An 18,863-nucleotide genomic window follows, 5' to 3' on the forward strand; every position below is an offset into this window, starting at 1 on the left:
GCAGCAACTAGGCTCCTCTAACTCCTGATGGAGTTCTTAAGATTGTCCAACCCCTGGGCCAGGTGTGTTGCTTCATGATGAAGGGCATCATCCACTCATATGGAACATCTGTATCATTGAAAGTGATGTCTAGGTATTGAGAGACTGAAGAGGGTTCCAGGCTATCCTTGTGGGTTCCTGCACATCCTCACTGGCTCAAGTTTTTCCTTGCTTCCCCTAATTTGCATTTATTTTTCCTTGCTGATGGCCCTACTGACTTCAGGGTCTAGCTGCAGATGTGGGGGAAAAAATCAGTCTCACCTAGACTTTTTAATTATCCCCAATGATGCCTGTAAGAAATGCTTTTATACATAATCTTGAATGAGTTCTGCATCTCTAATTTTCTGATGCAGAATTTAGTACAGGAAGTGTTTCTGGTGGAACAGAACCTTAAAATGGATTATTTGAATTGTGTTCAGTTTATCCACAGGGATCTTACATGATTACAGACATTAATGACAGTATTTCCAATAATAAAGACAATGCTAGTACATCATATAATGTGGAAAAACATGGAAAGTGGCAAAACAATGACTTAAAATAATTACCTGTAACCAAGTGATTAAAGAACAAAAGGTATTAGGTGACAAATTATTTGCTGCCATAAGAAATAGTGGAAATAAACAGTATAAGAGGGTTAGGTGATTGTTTCAAAATATACTGGAGAACTTAGGGAATAAAGAGATGAGCTCATGATTTTAACTACCAAGCCCAAGGTCTTGCTTTTTGAATACCCTAAACTCGTATAGCTGCACAGTTAAGATTTCTGAAAGCAAAACCTTAAATCTAATCCTGCTTCTGAGTGAGCTATACCACAAGAAAAATTCTGTAATTTTCAAGGTCTATTATTTCAAAGTAGGGAATCAATTTTGTAGGAGTAGAATTTTGAAAATTGGAATGCATCTATAGTTAAATTCCAAGGGACTTAAACTTCTAAATTGTCTGATCCTCCTTCAACAGTAGAAGTATCTCTTCACAACTTCTACAGGGAGGTTAATCTTCCCTTGCCCCCAAAAACTATAACTTCCTATGAAATAATGGCTTTATAAGACACTGAAGACCTTTTCAGGATTGATCCCCTTATGTTAGTTTCTTATTGCTTTCATAAACAAACTATAACAAATTTTGGCGGTACTTTGCCAAGTACTAGGGGAGAATTTGTTTTCTTATCTTTTCCACCTTCTAGAGGGCTCTTGCATTACTTAGTTTGGGACGTATTTCTCCATTTTCAGAGACAGTAGTGTGCCATCTTCCAATCTCTTACTCCCTTTTCATCATCACTAGTTCTCCTTATCTGATTCTGGCCTATCTTACTCTTAGACCCACCCAGATAACCCAGGATAAAATTTCATCTCAAGTTTCTTAGCTTAATCATAATTTGCAAAGTCCCTTTTGCCATAACAGGTAACATATTCATAGGTTCCAGGGATTAAGACAGGGACATTTTAGGGAGGACATTATTTTGTTTATTACCCTCTTCTACTTTCTATTGTCTGAATCTATCATTAGACTCAAGTTAAAAAGAACTTAGAGTATCAGTGACAAAGTATGACCCATGAGGAGATGTCATACACAATATAACCACATGATTTTAGCAGTTGATATCAACAGAAACTTGGGAACATGTGGGGATGTATTTTAAAACTGGGGATCATTGTGGAAAGAACTTTAGCTGGATCAGTTTGAATTTATAAAAATGAGCTCACTAAACAGATTTACAACCAGCTACAACAATGTGACCCAATTCAGTATTGAGGAGTTTAATAGGTATAAATATTTACTTAGCTTGAAATAATTTCTATATAATCATTTTTTTCTCCTTTCCCGTTTCATATCACATGCATAATAGTTTAAGAGTAGTTAACCATGTATCTCAGTATTAAGTTATAAGATATTAAAAGGAGGAATTCCAGAGCTTGCAGAGGAAAAAAACTCAAGATTGGTAAAAACACTTTCCAACCAATTTGGAAACAGTTGCTCTGTTCTCAGTTCTAAGAATATGTTATTAGTGAGAAGCATGATTTTGTGAATATATTTACTTGTAAATTTGGTTGAAAGTAGTATGCATGAACACCAAGCTGATGTTTATTTGTGGTGGGTTTTGTATGGCATCAGCCTAATTAAACTAGAACTCCATTTCCTAGCACTCCTTTTCTTGCATTGTTCTGAATTACTGTGGGCTATAAGATATTTTATAAGAAGTGAAAGAAGTGAGGGAAACAATCATTTTTTTTAAAGGTCATAGGGATTATCTGCATTAAAAAACAGGATTAAAATAATCATTAAAACATGAATAAAGAAAAAAGGAGTTAATTTAGGCAGAGAGCATAAGAGTAAGAAATGTCAAACAGAGGAAGTGGAGACTAGTTAAAAGGAAACAAGTTACCCTGTGGTAGCAGTGATAAGATCTTCACTAGATTTAGAAGAGAAAATTCTACAGCACTTGAAAAAAGAATGAGTAGAATATTGTTACATTATACATAACAGAAATGCTGAAATTAGAACTGGAATTATTAAAATCTTTGCTTGATTCTAGATTTTGTTGCAGTTTTCTAAACTACAGAGATAAATTTCCAGTAACAGGGTCAATCTCAATAATTTAGGATGCCACATATTATAATCTACTTATTTCCTATTTACTGAGACAGCTTAATCTTTGGGATTCAGAAACTAGAAATCAGAATTCCTAGGAGTTCTATAAAATTCCAGAACCAAGTTATTTTTAATATTTTGAACATCCTCACACTTTTTACTCATTTTATATATGTTTAGAAATTAAAGCATTAGAAATATAAGTTTAGTACTGCTTATGATGGATCGCAGCCCATATTGTATAATGATGCACTGAGAAATTCCAGCAAATGCTATCAGGTAGTATTCAAGTAGACATAACCTTCAAATTTCCTTGTAAATTGCCAAAGCTGGGCATAATTGGCTCCACAAGTGTGCTATTTTTTGTATTATCACTCATAGGTTTTGTTTAGCATGTACTATGTATATAAACAATATTTATGTTGTTTGTACAATGGCTCACTTTTTATAGAAGACAGGGCCACAAACACATACTTACAACATTGCAACGACTACAAGCAGGACTCACTGACTAGATCATGACCACTCCTTGTCCTGTCTGGTCCTCTCTGGGTCTCAGAAATCTTCAAGTTACCACTTGACAGCATAGCAGCATGTCCTGATCTTGCTTTTGATTTGATATCAGTGGATTCCTTTGAACCAGTAACATCTGTTGACTGTTCAAAACCTAATTCTCAGAAGCAAAAGTTCCTAACCAATTTCCCCCAGGATGTAAGATTCAGAAAAAAACAAAAACAAATTTCCTAAGAATGCCAAGAAAATTATTACCTGGAAACTATTCTAACTAGATTTGTTAGGCTTTTTACATTAGTTCCGCAGGATCAAGAATGAAAAGCGGTCCCACTTCTATGTATATACAAGAAGCAGAAAACCCTTAATGTCCTCTCTTTTATTTGACTGCCCTGAAGTATGTAAGCATTCTGCCTTTTCTCTTTCTACTCAACCCTACCTTGCAGTTTCCTGGTCTATTAAGCAAAGTTTTTTTTTTTTTAATTTATCTAAATGTTCTGTTGTATAACCTATTTTTCCAGTGGGTAAGTGATATTTTGTACCCTATTTCTTATCCAAACTAAAGTCAATTGTACTTTGTCTTTTCAGAAGATAAAGATCTGAATATGTATAGTGATATACTTATAAATATATTGACTTTTCTAAAAAGTCATTTGATCTTCCTATAAGAGTGCTTTAGTACAAATATATTAGAAAATAGATATAAAGTGATTTTATACATAATAAATGAACACATATCTCATATGAGAGGTACAAAAGAAGTCTCTCTCCAGAGAAAGAAGGTGAAAGAGATCATTCTGTGTATTTTAAGAGGTAAAACATAGAAAAGGACCTATTTTAATGCTAGAGGTGGGGTATAAGTTCAATTTCATATATGTTGTTTTGAGGCAGTTGTGACATCCGAGCAGTCATGTGTTACATTAGGTAGAAATGTGGAGTCAAATTTAAAATAAAGACCCATTTTATTTAGAGAAATAAAAGCACAATGATGCTAGAGAGAAATTTCTCAGGTATTTAGTGAATGCAAATAAGAGATATGACTAAAGGAAGTACAAGAAAGTGACAGTGAGATATAGAGAAATTAAAGATGGTATTAACATGGAGGGTGACAAAGGATTAGCTGGGATGACTAATGAGCATCACTGAATGTTGAAAAAAAGTTAAAAGGAGTGAGACCTGAGGAAGAAACTATATTTGCGCTTGAAGATAGCACAGGTGATGCTATAGGATGGGTTAAAAAAAGGAAGCCAGTTCACTAAATATAGATAAGAGCACCCCTGAACTTTGAGGACATTCACTGTGGAGGAATTAAGTGAACCTCAAATGCCCACTAAGTCTTTCTGATATATTAGCCAATAATTCTTGTGTAACAACTGGAAGAAAATAGACATTATATTTGGTAAATGATAACATTTATTTCTCTACAACAAAAATTATATTAAAATTGTTGATATTAGCAAAGAAAAAAATATACAACTAGGTTGGTCAATATTTCTAATTGTACTGGCCTAGAAATCAGCTGAAAATTCTGTTCAGCTAAAATTCTGTTTTAATTTTTGTCAGTAAAAAAACCCCTTCCTGTTAAGAAGCCATAAAAGTATGGTAAAATACTAATTCCTTTAAAGAAATGAAGATCATAAAAAAAAACTTCTCAAACCCATTTCTCATTGCCTTTATATTTTTTCCTATTTTCCTCACTCCCAGAAAAAAAAAAAAATCTGAGTGGATGGATTTATTTTCTTCTGTTATAAAAATCCCTGCCAAAAACCAAAGCACATGAGAATTGCCTTGATTCTCACTGCAAAAGGCTGAAAAAATAGGAAAAAGCTATTTTTTAGTTTTATTCCCCTAAGAATAATCACTGAAACTACAGTTTTTAGTATAAAAGTTCTTACTTCCAATACCAAAGTAGTTTTTATTTATTTGTTTTTAGTGACATGTATTCATAAAATAATCTGGAACTGGACAAATAACGATAAATCAATTGGAGCAATTTTCCCATGAATGCCACTTGAATTAACAAAGATTGAGGCCTCTCAGCACCTCCATGACTCACTGCTGCAGGATGCTACACTTATTCAGAAAGCTCACTCATGCGTACACCAAGCACTGCTTGCTCAGCAGGAAAGAAGCCCTTTTAGAACTATGGACTCAGCAGGATCACTAGATATAAGCTCCATAACAGACTCAAAATGCTATAAACACTCCTTTCTTATCTCCATATAGCAGTTTTCACTCTATGTTTACAAGGAAGTATGTGTCATCTATATGAATATATATGTTGCATGTATAAGTATCATATATGCATAGTATGTATACATATATTTATGTAATCCATTATGATAATATACTGGAGAAGCAGACACTTTTCTCCAATTGAACATGTTAGATGCCAAGTATTCATTATGTCACTTTTGCTAGTGCTCTATAATAATTTGAATGTATAAGCTACTTTATTAAATCTTAATTTATACTGAGCACTGTAAATTGAGCTCCATGCTAAAGGCTCTAAGATTTGAAGAGTAATTAAAGTATACATTGTTTTAAATCTGTAGGTGCTCCCAATTTGTAGGGCATATGGACAAGAACATTAATATCTAGTAACAGAATGTGGTACCACAATATTATAAAGATTTTTGATTAAAGTATACACATGAATTTATATCAGGGACCCACCTCTACCATCAGAATACCATAGTTCCTGTTCTAAATTTTAATTCTTCTGAAAATTCACAGAATGCTTATACTACTTCATATTTGCCAAAAAAAAAAAAAAAAAAATCACTTCCCATTACTGTCTAGTAATAAAATCTTGAGAAATAAACTTGGAGAGTAATGAAAACTTCCTAAGCCTTGGATTCTTTTCTCTAAATAAGATTTTATTATACAAAAATTATTTTAAAAATATATAATTTTGACATTATTAACACATAAAAATGGGTATTGGGCCATTGGTCAGGTATTCCTTACAACAGCCTTTTTATACATCACCATTTTACAAATAAGAAATATTCAACACTATCCAATTATGATGTTCAGGAGCTTTATGTTGTTTTTATTCATTTATTTTGATATTTCAATATTTTCCTATTATAGTTTCCTAATGAAAGTGTTTCATGGACTGATACAGAATATGAAGGAGCAAGATACTTCTCACTGCACCAGAAAGTGGGAAGAAGGAAATGTGAACTAGCTAAGCCACCAATCTGATGTATAAAACCTCAAATCTTCAGGGGGACAATATAAGACAATGAGACAACTGAAAATTACAGTTCATGTGTGACAACTGGGACTCCCATTCATTGCTGGTGGGAATGCTAAATGGTTCAAACACTGAAGAAAGTTTCGTAGCTTCTTACAAAACTAGACATATCAGTCCAGAAATTGTGCTCCTTGGTATCTGCCAAAATGTGCTGAAAACTTATGTCTACACAAAAGCCTACACTTGAATGTTTATAGCAGCTTTATTCATAATTGCCAAAACTTAGAAGAAACCAAGACATCCCTTAGTAGGTGAATGGATAAATTGTCTTACATGCAGACAATAAAATATTATCAGCGCTAAAAAGAAATGAGCTATCGAGCCATGAAAAGACAGAGGAACTTTAAATACGTACTAGTATAAGTTAAACAAGCCAATCTAAGAAGGATACACACTGTTTGATTCCAATTACTTGATGCTACAAAAAAGGAACTACTGTGGAGATACTTAAAAAAATTCCCTCATGATTTTCTTAATGAATATAAAGCAGAATGTCATTGTCATTTGGAGAAATTTGCGTTTCCCTAATGATAAGTGATGTTAAGCATATTTTCCTGCGCTACAGGCCATGTGTATGTCATGGTCAGAGATTATTTTATTTTTTGCTGCTGTTGCTGAGCTATAGGAGTTCTTTACATGTTCTGGATATTAACCTCTCATCAGATATGATTTGCAAACATTTTCTACTATTTGGTTTGGTGCCATTTCACTGTTAATAGTGTCATTTGAAGCACAAATATTGTTAATTTTTATGTAGTTCAACATATCTACTTTGAAGGAGCCTAAACTCTGCTCTTTCTGCTTTCAGTGGCTACCTGGCTGCTGGTTTTCAAAGCCACTACAGAGGTGGGTCTCGGAAAATAGCAACAGGGGAGTTAAAACATCATACAAAGTTAATGCTGGAATTGCATTGTTTTTGAAATGAACATATCCTACTTTATGGAAACTTTGGTTGATTTCTAGGGCTCTGAAATAGCTGTCTGTTTTTTCCAGTTTTCCCATTGTCGTTATGGAAGAGAATTTTCAGATGTCTTTACTATTTTCACTGACATCACCCCCAGCATGTACACTAGTGACACATTTGTCAATCAATTATGAGAAATAAAAACTAATGGGAAAGAATGGAGTAAAACAACATTAATTTACAGGCTGAAAAAATCACTTACATAGCTCAACCTGGAACTTAATGAGTATATTGATAAATTACAACCATTCCTATTTTCTGTAAATTCAGCTTTACTAAATATTTCATAACATTCAGATATTTTTTGATGTAACAACCCAAATAGGAAAAGAATTTGCAAAGAATAGATACCCATATATGTATAATTGAATCACTTTGCTGTACACCTGAAACCATCATAACATTGTTAATCCACTATACTCCAATATAAAATAAAAAGTTATTTAGGTGAACTAAAAAAAAATAAAAAATAGGTGGACTATTTTAGGAAAGTCATATACTTTATCTAGACTTAAATGAGACACCATAATTATCCTGTTTATTCTAGCTCTAGTTTCTTTATTTCATATATTCTTGATTCAGTAAAACACTTCATTTAAAATTTTAAAACATTTTTAAAGCTATACTAAATTAGTACTCATTGTCTATTTTCCTGTTGAGTTTGTTTCTCTCAAACTTTTCCTCCCTCTGTGGCAGATAAGAGTCCCTGGGAAGTAATGTTTTTTATAAACTTTATCCTTGTAGTGTGGAAATATTAGTATCTATTTCATTTTTATACCCCTTAAGAGAACCTACCTTTAAAAAAAGTGCTATTTAATGTTAATGTAGTCTAAATTAAACATAATAACAACTGAATCTCTTATTTCTTCAGGATGTGCTTCCACAGTACACAGCATTTTGGTGTTTCTATTTCTTATTTACAGTACACGGTACCTCAAAGAACAGAATTTGCATGTAATTTATCTGCTCAATCTTCTCTTCATATTGGCATATAACAACGCTATTATTTGGAATTAAACTTAAGGAAGTGTGATTTCCTTGTAGAAATCAAACCTCATTACTCCCCTGCCTGGTTGTTTCATTAATTTTCATATATGTTAAATTCAAAAGTAGTTTTGTGCTTTTGGGGATTTATCCAAGTAATTTTTATGGATAAATTCTTTTACCTTTGTTCTTCATATCTGATTTTTTTCCCCACATACATATTTTTAATGTGAGATGGAGGAAGGCAAATACTAAAATTAACACTTAATTTGTCAGTGTGTATGCAAGCATGTGTGTTTGTGCTTACGTGCATGGGTTCGGTGGAGAGAAAAGAAATCATTCCATTTTTCATTCACTCTTTCCCTCACTCTCTCCCAGCCTACAGTTATATTTTTTAGTTGTTGTTTAATATTTAAGAAATCAGTTTGTAAACTATGTTTATACCAAAAAAGAATCCAATAATATGTAAGAGTTTATTCCATAGTATCACAAAAAACTTGGGTATAAATTCTGCTTCCACCATTTATTAGCTTTGTGGCCTTAAGGGAATAAAACATCACCTCTAAATCTCTACTCCATAACCTACCAAGATGTTATATTTTTATACATATTTTGTAAAGGATTCAGAGAACTAGATAGAGGAAAAGTTTTACTTTTAACATTTATTGGAAATTTTAAAACATTTAAAAATTATAATTTTTTCCTCCATATTGTTGTAAAAAATATGAGTTAAGTTTCCAGAGTCTAAAAAAGCAACCTCCATGAAAATTTACATTAATACACATTTTATACATTAATATGTATGCTGAACAAACATAGCAATACACTACTGGATATCTAGTTGTTGCATTAAATATCTTCAATTAAAAGATGAAGTCTGCTAAGTTTTATCTTTGCCACTCAGTCCTTCTGCAACACATCTGGCAGTTTGAGTGTGCTAAGATAGCCCCTGATCAAACATTAAAGGTTCTAAGCTGCATAGTAAAGAGCCATTTCATTCTAGAAAGTCAATGTGTCAACTTTCTAATGGAAAGTATAAGAAAACATAAATTTATTTAGGCAAATTTGGAACTAAATCAATCATATCAAAATGTTTCTGGCACTGCAGATTTTTGTGAGAATACAGTTCATAATAGATGAATAAGTAATCTGTACATCAATAATATAGATAAATGAAAAAATCTGTTTCTTTAGAATCAGGTGACTCAAAAAATGATTCACATTATACTGCAGGAAAGATGAATCTCATTGATATTAACTAATTTTGGACACAGAAAATGTTATTAGTTATCTAAATGTGACAGAGATGTTAAAAAACAAACTTTGCATATACACCCTTTTATAAGTTTTCCTTAGTAACGATGAAATGAGCCTACCTGCCAACATTTTCTTCAACAGAAAAGATAATTTTTACAAGTAAATCCATACTGAATATACATATATTAAACATTTCATTATTTAATTTATTCTACAAAAAACATTGGTAGATTTCTTTCTTTACTTAGGGGGAGGAGATATATCAAAAAAAACCTCCTCTGGGAACCTCCCTGGCAGTCCAGTGGTTAAGACTCTGTGCTTCCACTGCAGGGGGCATGTGTTAGACCCCTGGTTGGGGAACTAAGATCTTGAATGCCATGCAGTGGGGCCAAAAATTAAAAAACAAAAACAAAACCTCTTCTGCTTAGCAAACATGTACTAAATAACACGTAAACATTTACATTTTTCCTACCAGAATTCATTGTTCGTTATCACATCTATAACTAAAGAGAAATGATATGAATCCATCCATAGCAATTTACTAAGCCACTACTGTTAAACATGTTCCATCAGTTCCGACAAACCTAACATACTAAAAGCCTGTTTCTAAATTTTTTCATTATTTAACTTCAAGTATGCAATTAAGTAAAACTCTTTCGAATACATTAGAAAACACAGGCAAAACTGATTTATAAAGATCTCATTAATTTGGTTAAGGGATTAAACACATACCTGCAAACAAAGGGAAAACTTGCTTTGAAAACAGAAATAGTTTCACTCATTTAATATAGAAGAGAATCAGCAGTATATTTTTCTATTCCTTTTGCCTATTAGAAATCACAGATAATGCTATATGTAATGTCTTTAAGGAAGTTATTTTAATATTTGTTTCAGATTTCAATATGTGATGGGAAATCATGCTCTAAAATTGTCAGTTTATTTTTTGAATTAGCATATGTGCTTAGACATAATTGTTGGTTACTTTCCCTGTAACTATTGCTTGGATATTACACCACTTTTGGTATCAATATATATCATTCATGGGTCAACCAGCGAAACAAAACCAGTAGGAGATATATAAAGAATTCTCACGTGATTGTTGGGATTCGTTATACAAGTCAGATTTGTCAGGAATATCAGGAAAGGTAAACTGGGACTCTCTGGCATCAGCTAAAACTACAGTCCAGTCAGAATTCATTCTTCAGGGAAGTGTCAATTCAGTTAAGGCCTTTCAGTGTTGGAATCAGGCCCATCTAGATTATCTAGAACAATCTCAGAGTCAATTGATTTGAACTTTAATAATCTTTACAAGATGCCTTCATAATATCACCTAGATCAGTGCTGGATTGAAAAACTGGGGACCGCAGCCTTGCCAACGTTACACATAAAACTGACCACCACAGGCTACCTCTTCCCACATTAGTGCCCATATGTATCTCTTCGATCCATAAGGAATCTCCAAATAAAGAGACTGACAATATAAAATTTCTACTTAATACAAGTATCCCACATACAACTGAGAACATGCTAAGCCCTTTACCAGAGAAGTATGCAAAATCTCCAGGTAACGTTTGCTCTTCTCCTTTGACATTCTGTAACTTAAATATTGTGACAAAATTAACTATTATCAATATATCTTATGGTAGATAAGAAAAAAATTGATTTACATACATTCATAACAAAATTAAGAACGAATTCTTATAATTCTTATTTCTCACTTCAGCAACTGGTCATGGGATTACACCTAGTATTTATACCTACCCTCATTTACTACAATTCCATATTCCCTTTGCTGTCAGCAATCACTTCAGCTGGTCATGGATCTTTGCATGGATCCAAACCTTAATTTCAAGATTCTCCATCACTAGCAGTCCTGCTAATTGGATTGTTGAATTTCTCATTGATTTTAATCATGGGACATGGTGAGGGATACAGGAGATCCCTTAGGTATCCCTTATCTCCTTATCTCCATTTTATAACACCCCAATTTCCCCTTGGTAATCATTTCTTAAAAATCATTTCAACCAGTACAATATCCATTTTTATTGACTATTGATTTAGAGACATGAAGAACCCCAAAATGGCCTAATAAGTTAAAAACTTCTACTTCAATGGAATTATTGTCTCTCCTGGTACAAGCATCTCTCTTTGAAATTTACACTTTTAGACCATCAGAGCCTAAGGCTATTGGAATGATGCTTTTTGTTTCCAGGAATTAGTACCAGTTCTGAGCCAGTGTGTAGCAATCTTAGAAAAGTATGATTATTTTCTTCTCTGTAAGGCACAGCCACCCTGGTAAATTTCTGTAGTCCCTATGGAGAAGTCTGAGAGATAGATTCAACAGTATAAATTTTGATAGGTTGGCAGGGTCTTTTTTCAAAGGGACCCAGGATCCCCTTAGCTGTCATGGCTCCATTTGCATGATTAAAGTTAGATTTCTCCTCATTCAATTCTGAACTCTTTTGCTAATACAAGTCAAATAAGATTTCAGTAGGCTGTCCTACTATCTTAGAGACACCATGATCAACTTGTCAACCGCTTTGACTCCATTGTCCATTATGGTAACCACATGTGCCTTGTCTCTGGCAATTAAAATGTCATCAATTGGCCCTGTTGCTCCAGGATCCAGTTATCCTCATTGAATTTAGGGATCCTAGTCCAAGGCTAACAATTCCCATTTTGATTTCTGACTTAAAGAACAGAGTGACCATAGAGCTCCTCAAGAATTGTGAGCCTCTCTCACAGTTGTGGTGAAGGGTCTGTCTTCCAGATATCACTGGGACAGGTGAACAATTTTCACAAAATAAATCTAACATTCCAACCTCCCTGAATTTTTCATATTTCTTTCTAGTATATAAAAGAAGTTCTGGTATTTCAACTTATGTACTGTAGACTATGGGTCCATGTGTCAGCAGATGAACTGTGCACACAAACTGCTACAGACCTTTTTAAACCTTTAAGCAAAAACATCAAGTCCAGAATCTTGGTTTAGTGGGTACAAGTCAACAAATTAACTTGATCCAAGTTTATATTTCTTTTACCATGATCCCACATCTTTATAATTATTTTCTAAACATATTTCTCAGATTTGTTTGTATAAATTTGAAAAATCATAAAGTTCTCTTGGTATATAGTACAACTCTGTGGCTAACACTTTGTTCCTCACCCTTTACGGTCTTATAGGACTTGTTATTGGTCTAGAAACAAAGAAGGGTGATGGGGGTAGGTTCTGAAGAGGATTATCAGTTTCTTGAATGGCAGCTAATTCAGTGGAGACCATCACAGGTTCTTTGGGAAAAGAAGGGTTAAACTCCACAGCCAGTGGTAGAAGAGCCATTTCTATAGGCAAAGACAACTTAGTAGCATCTAGATGTCAGTGTCCCTAGGTTCATCAGGATCCAACTATATGTTCCATTTTAATTTTCAGGATGCCATTTTCCCCCCATAAATGCCCTAACTTTAACAGAAGCATCACTGCTAAGTTGAGAAATCAATCTGTGTTGTAATTTACCTCCTCACAGAACTAGACTTTCAGAAAGCATGGCCCTGAGGCTCCAGGACATAGGATTTATTTGAGAACAGATATAAAAACCTCAGGTCATTTATGTAGATTTTAAGTTGGTAATTTGGAGCCTAGAGATCATCCCTTTCTTTCCTTATTTTCTCTAGCTTGAGCAACTAGCCAATCTTGTCATAGAATATTTTTCATGTTAAAATGTATGCACTCAAATACTACCTCAAGCTCTCTCTTGGAGAAGGCAAAGCTAATACAATCAGTACTGGTGGTAGCCCTAGAAAGAACTTCAGGATGGAATTTAGAATTTGACCTCTATCTCTGGTTGAGTGGTGGTAAGACCCCATTGATGTTGGTATGTAGGTGATGAGGACCACTGGAGTATAGGGTAGTATTGCAGTGATTGATATTTTACCATGAGGAAAACAGGGAGCATTGCTAAATCTGGAAGCAGCGGCACCTGAATGTAATTTAGTTGTAACTGGGCCAGGGGAAAATAATGAAGTTCTAGCTCAAAACACAGTGAAGCTGTAGATACAGCTATTGGTTATTTCCCACACTCAACCACATTAACAAGTCGAAAAAAGCAGCAGGCAAAACACTTACCTTGGTTCTGTGACCTGTGGACGTTCTAACCATTATTTTAGAAGGAGCCAAGTCTGGAATTACCCCCTCCACAACACTTAGAATTAAAATATAATTCTAAATGATATATGAATCAAGAGAATTCATAAAAAGAGATGAGTGTTATATTTCAAAATATGTATCTGAGTCTAAAAGCTCAGAGGGAAATTTATGGTTAGACATATGAAAGAAAAGGGATGTCTGAGAATATGTGATATATTCTTCATATCAAAGTTTAGGGGAAAATACCAATCAAACTAAAAGAAAATATGAGGAACTAAATAAGAACAGCAGAAAATTAATGAACAAGTATATAATGGAGAAAAAAATAAGTGGATATCAGAAACAGCTTTACTCTAAAACATAAAAGTTAGATTTAAATAAAAATCAAATTCTTCAAAAGCACAATTAAATAAGACTGACTGAATAAAGATTATAGATATTGTCTGATTCACAGTAATTGTTAAAAATCACTCACACCTCAAAAAAATCTACACAACCTTATAGCTTCACTGGTGAAACACTTGAAACATTTAATGAATAAATAACACCAAATTTACATAAACTCTCAATAGGAATAAAGGAAACATCCCTAATATTTTTATGAGTCCAGAGTAACCTACCTAGTACAATCCACTGAACAAGGACAATACAGGAAAGGAAAGTTACTTCCTGAATACAGATACAAAAATATAAAACATTGGAAGATCAAAACCAAAAAATACTTAAAAAGATAAATCAAAGGTAAGTTTTTTTCATACCAGGATTGTCTATTAGAATAATATTCAGAACTCTTTCAATGTAACAATGATAGAAGCAGAAAAATCATAATAAAAGTCAACATATTATTCAGATACGTTATAGTAAAAATGCTGACAGCCAAAGACAAAGAAATTTTGAAACAAGTAGAGTTAAGCTACTCATAACATATTACAAAAATCCAATGCAATTAAAGGCTTACTATTCAACAGAAACAATGCAGTTCAGACGGCAACTCAAAGACAGACTCAGGCTTAAAGTATTGGTCAACCAAGAATCTTATAAACAGCAAAACTGTCTTTCCAAAATTGAAAGCAACAGAATTCTAGTTTCATCCCTGACCTGGAAGTTTTCAATTCCTTTCTTACAACAAGAACAATTCTAAACAAACTGAGAATCAATAACTTTTCTTGAATCCATCAGAGAAAGGAGATCACAAGCCAAATCAACATTGAAACCTGGAGAGATAGGCAAACACAAAATGTTGCAGATAAATCTCACCTGGAGCAGAAGCTGCTGGAGCCAAACACTTGTTGGAACACATAAATGTTAATTTTGACAAATTGTTGGAGGATGTGTGTGAAATACAGAGTGTGAATCTCATGGGGTTTGCAGCTTTAGGGGAATCCCATGTTTTTGTGGGTTTTTCCTGTAAGAACCCCACAAGGTTCTAAATTTTTAAAATCCAGATACAAGGAAAAAACTCACCTCACACCTCTGGCAGGAAGAGAGGAAAGTAACCATTCTGAAGTATGCTGAAAGCGTTCTCCATAACAGAGGCCTACTTTCCAGCAAAACAGACTTTTCAAGAGCCTTAGTTACCTGGTAGAAGCGTATTTCTCTGATTACAGCTTCTTCTAGACTTCCTTTCTCACCTATAGTAGAAAAGGATAAAGAGACACTCAGGTTGCAGTCCAGAGACACAGGCTCACTAAAATACTGCAACTTAATCATAATACCATAGAAGGTATTTTCCTCTCCGGCTACTTACCAAAACACCACCAGGGCTCAACAGCGGAGGAAAGCCAAGAGCTGCAAAGTTCAGCCTCTATTTAAGACGCCATCTTAGGGAAAACAAGATACACCTGGGAAGACAAAACAAGAACACCTGAGAATTTTGAAGCTATTTGCATTTAAAGTTACAGGAAACATTAAAAAATCTCAATGTTCACCATATTGACATGAAGTCTCAGATGAAAGTTTTATTTACATCAATTTCTCTTACCCAATGTTGTGAGCTGAATTGTATCTCCTAAATATATGTTGAATTTCTAACTCCTGGTGCCTGGGAATATGACCTCATTTGTAAATAGGCTCTTGGCAGGTGTAATCAACTTAATATGAGGTCATAATGCATTACAGTGAGTGCTCATCCAATACTAGTATCTTCATAAGAACAGGGGAATTTGAACATAGAGACATACAGAAATAATACCACGTGACAGTGAAGGCAGGTATTGGAGTGTGGTACATCTGCAAGCCATGGAATACCAGTGGTTTCTGGCAACCACAAGAAGCTAGAAAAAGGCAAAGACGGATACCCCCTAGAGCCTTCAGAGAGAATGGCCCTTTCAACAACTTTATTTTGGACTTCTAGGTTCTAAAACTATGAAAGAACAAATAAATTTCTGCTGTTAAAAGCTACCTGGATTGTCGTTTGTTATGGCATACGTAGCATACTAATACAGATTTTGGTAATGAAAGTGAGGTACTAGTGTAACAAATACTTGAAAACTTTGAAGTCGATTTGGAATTGGATACTCAGTAGAGTCTGGAAGTGTCTTGAAGTTCATGATAGAAACTTAGTCTGAAGTTTATATGGAAAAAGGAAAATGACACAGAATAGTCATAATAACAATGAAAATGAACAACAAAGTTGGAGGACTGACACTATCCAACAACAAAATTTACTATAAAGCAACAATAATAGAGACAGCATGGTATTGGCCAAAACATGGACATCTAGATTAAAGGAAAAGAAAAGAGAGCCCTGAAATAGGTCTATACAAATATATTTGACTAATTTTTGACCAAGGCACAAAGACTATAGGAAAAAATACTCTATCAAATGGTACTGGAAAAATTGGGCATCAAAATGCAAAAAAAAAAAGTTAATCTTGATAAAGAATTTATAAATCTCATAATCACCTCAAAATGATTCATAAACCTAAATGTAAAATGCAAAAATATCAAAATTCTAGAAGAAAACATGGAAGAAAATCTGGTTTGCCTTAGGTTTGCAAGTAAGCTTTTAAACTCAACACAAAAATCATGATCTATGAAAAATACAAAAATAGAAAAATTAGGTTTTATTAATTTAAAATCTTCTACTCTGTGAAAGACACTATTAAAAGAATGAAAAGTAAACCCCAGGTAAGGCAAAACTTGTAAAACCTTATCTGATAAGGAACTAGTATCCAAAGCTTCTGAACAACTTTTCAATCTCATGATAAGAAAACAAAACAGCCTAAGTTAAAAATGAGGGGGGGCGGTAATCTGAACAAACACCTTACAACAAAGAATATATACATATAAAAAGATACTTAGGGCTTCCTAGGTGGCGCAGTGGTTAAGAATCCGCCTGCCAATGCAGAGGTCACGGGTTCGATCCCAGCTCCAGGAAGATCCCACATGCCACGGAGCAACTAAGCCCGTGTGCCCAAAAGAAAAAAAAAAAAAAAAAAAGATACTTAAACTAATTTATAATGAAGGAATTGCAAAGTAAAGCAAAAATGAGATGCAGCTGTACACCTATTAGAATATCAGCAATAATAAAAAATAAATCTGACATTACCAAATGTTGGCAAGGATAGGGAATGGCATGAAAACTCTGTCCTGTGAGAATGCAAAAATTTTAGCCACTTTAGAAGACAATTTGGGGAGGGGGCGGGGTCTGCGGCCTGGCTGCAGGAAGCGGCGGCGGCCCGGGCGTCCGTGCAGCGCGTTCCGCAGCGATGGGCTTGGCGCCGCGGCTCCACGGGGCTCGCGGTGCAGGTAGGTGAAGAACAAAACATGACAGAACAGATGCCTTCCCTAGAAGAGAAGTGTTTGATTCGGCAGAAACGTACAAAATGGACCACAAGAGGAGAGGAATTGCTTTAATCTTCAACCATGAGAGGTTCTTCTGGAACTTAACCCTGCCAGAGAGGCGGGGCACCAGCGCCGACAGAGACAATCTTAAGTGCAGGTTTTCAGATCTAGGATTTGAAGTGAAATGCTTTGATGATCTTAAAGCAGAACTACTGCTCAAAATTCATGAGGCATCAACCAGCAGCCACGCAGATGCCGACTGCTTTTTGTGTGTTTTCCTGAGTCATGGTGAAGGCAACCACATCTACGTGTATGATGCCAAAATTGAAATTCAGACACAGACTGGCTTGTTCAAAGGAGACAAGTGTCAGAGCCTGGTTGGAAAACCCAAGATATTTATCATTCAGGCGTGTCGGGGGAAACCAGCACGATGTGCCAGTCATCCCTCTGGATGTAGTGGATCATCAGACAGACAAGCTGGATGTCCACCTAACCCAGGTGGACGCGGCCTCAGTTTACACACTTCCTGCCGGAGCAGACTTCCTCATGTGTTACTCTGTGGCAGAAGGTTATTATTCTCACCGGGAAACTGTGAATGGCTCATGGTACATTCAAGATTTGTGCGAGATGCTGGGAAAATTTGGTTCCTCCTTAGAGTTCACAGAACTCCTCACGCTGGTGAATAGGAAAGTTTCTCAGGCCGAGTGGACATCTCCAGAGACCCAAGTGCAATTGGAAAGAGGCAGGTTCCCTGCTTTGCTTCAATGCTAACTAAAAAGCTGCATTTCTTTCCAAAATCTAAGTGATAGGTGCTATTTTGTTTTCTGTATCTGCGTTTTTATATAAAGAAGTATCACTAGGTTGAAGCAGTTTAAATGATACAGCAAGTTTAAATGTTTTAAGCTTTAATGAGAGAACTTTAATAAAAAAATAGTTCATATTGGACATGGTGAAGGGGTTTGATATACGTAGAAATTAAATCCTCAGGGAATTCCTATAAATAAAAATCCACAAACATCTGTAATACTTGACTTTTGGAGTAAATTGCAAGGTTACTCAAAATATCTGACTGATTTAACTTGTATTTTGTGACTTTTTATAAAACTTTATAATGTTTTTAAAAGGTTTTGAAACCTAAGAATTTGTTTTCCTTTATTAATTTGCAATTCATTTTTATTAAATTTTTCTAATTCACAAAAAAAAGAAGACAATTTGGCAGTTTCTTATGAAAATAGTCTTACCATACTTCAGCAATTGTGTTGCTATTTATGCAAGTGGTTTGAAAATTTATTTCCACACAAAACCCTGTATGTAAATGTTTCTAGCAG

General features: G+C 34.5%; 1 pseudogene; it reads left to right on the forward strand.

Moving 5' to 3' along the window:
• Nucleotides 1–18,341, forward strand: part of LOC130836435 (caspase-6-like) — a 31,309-nt pseudogene extending 12,968 nt beyond the window's left edge.
• Nucleotides 18,342–18,863: the final 522 nt, after the last annotated feature.

This window comes from Hippopotamus amphibius, chromosome 15 (genome assembly GCF_030028045.1).
Source record: "Hippopotamus amphibius kiboko isolate mHipAmp2 chromosome 15, mHipAmp2.hap2, whole genome shotgun sequence".
NCBI lineage: Eukaryota > Metazoa > Chordata > Mammalia > Artiodactyla > Hippopotamidae > Hippopotamus > Hippopotamus amphibius.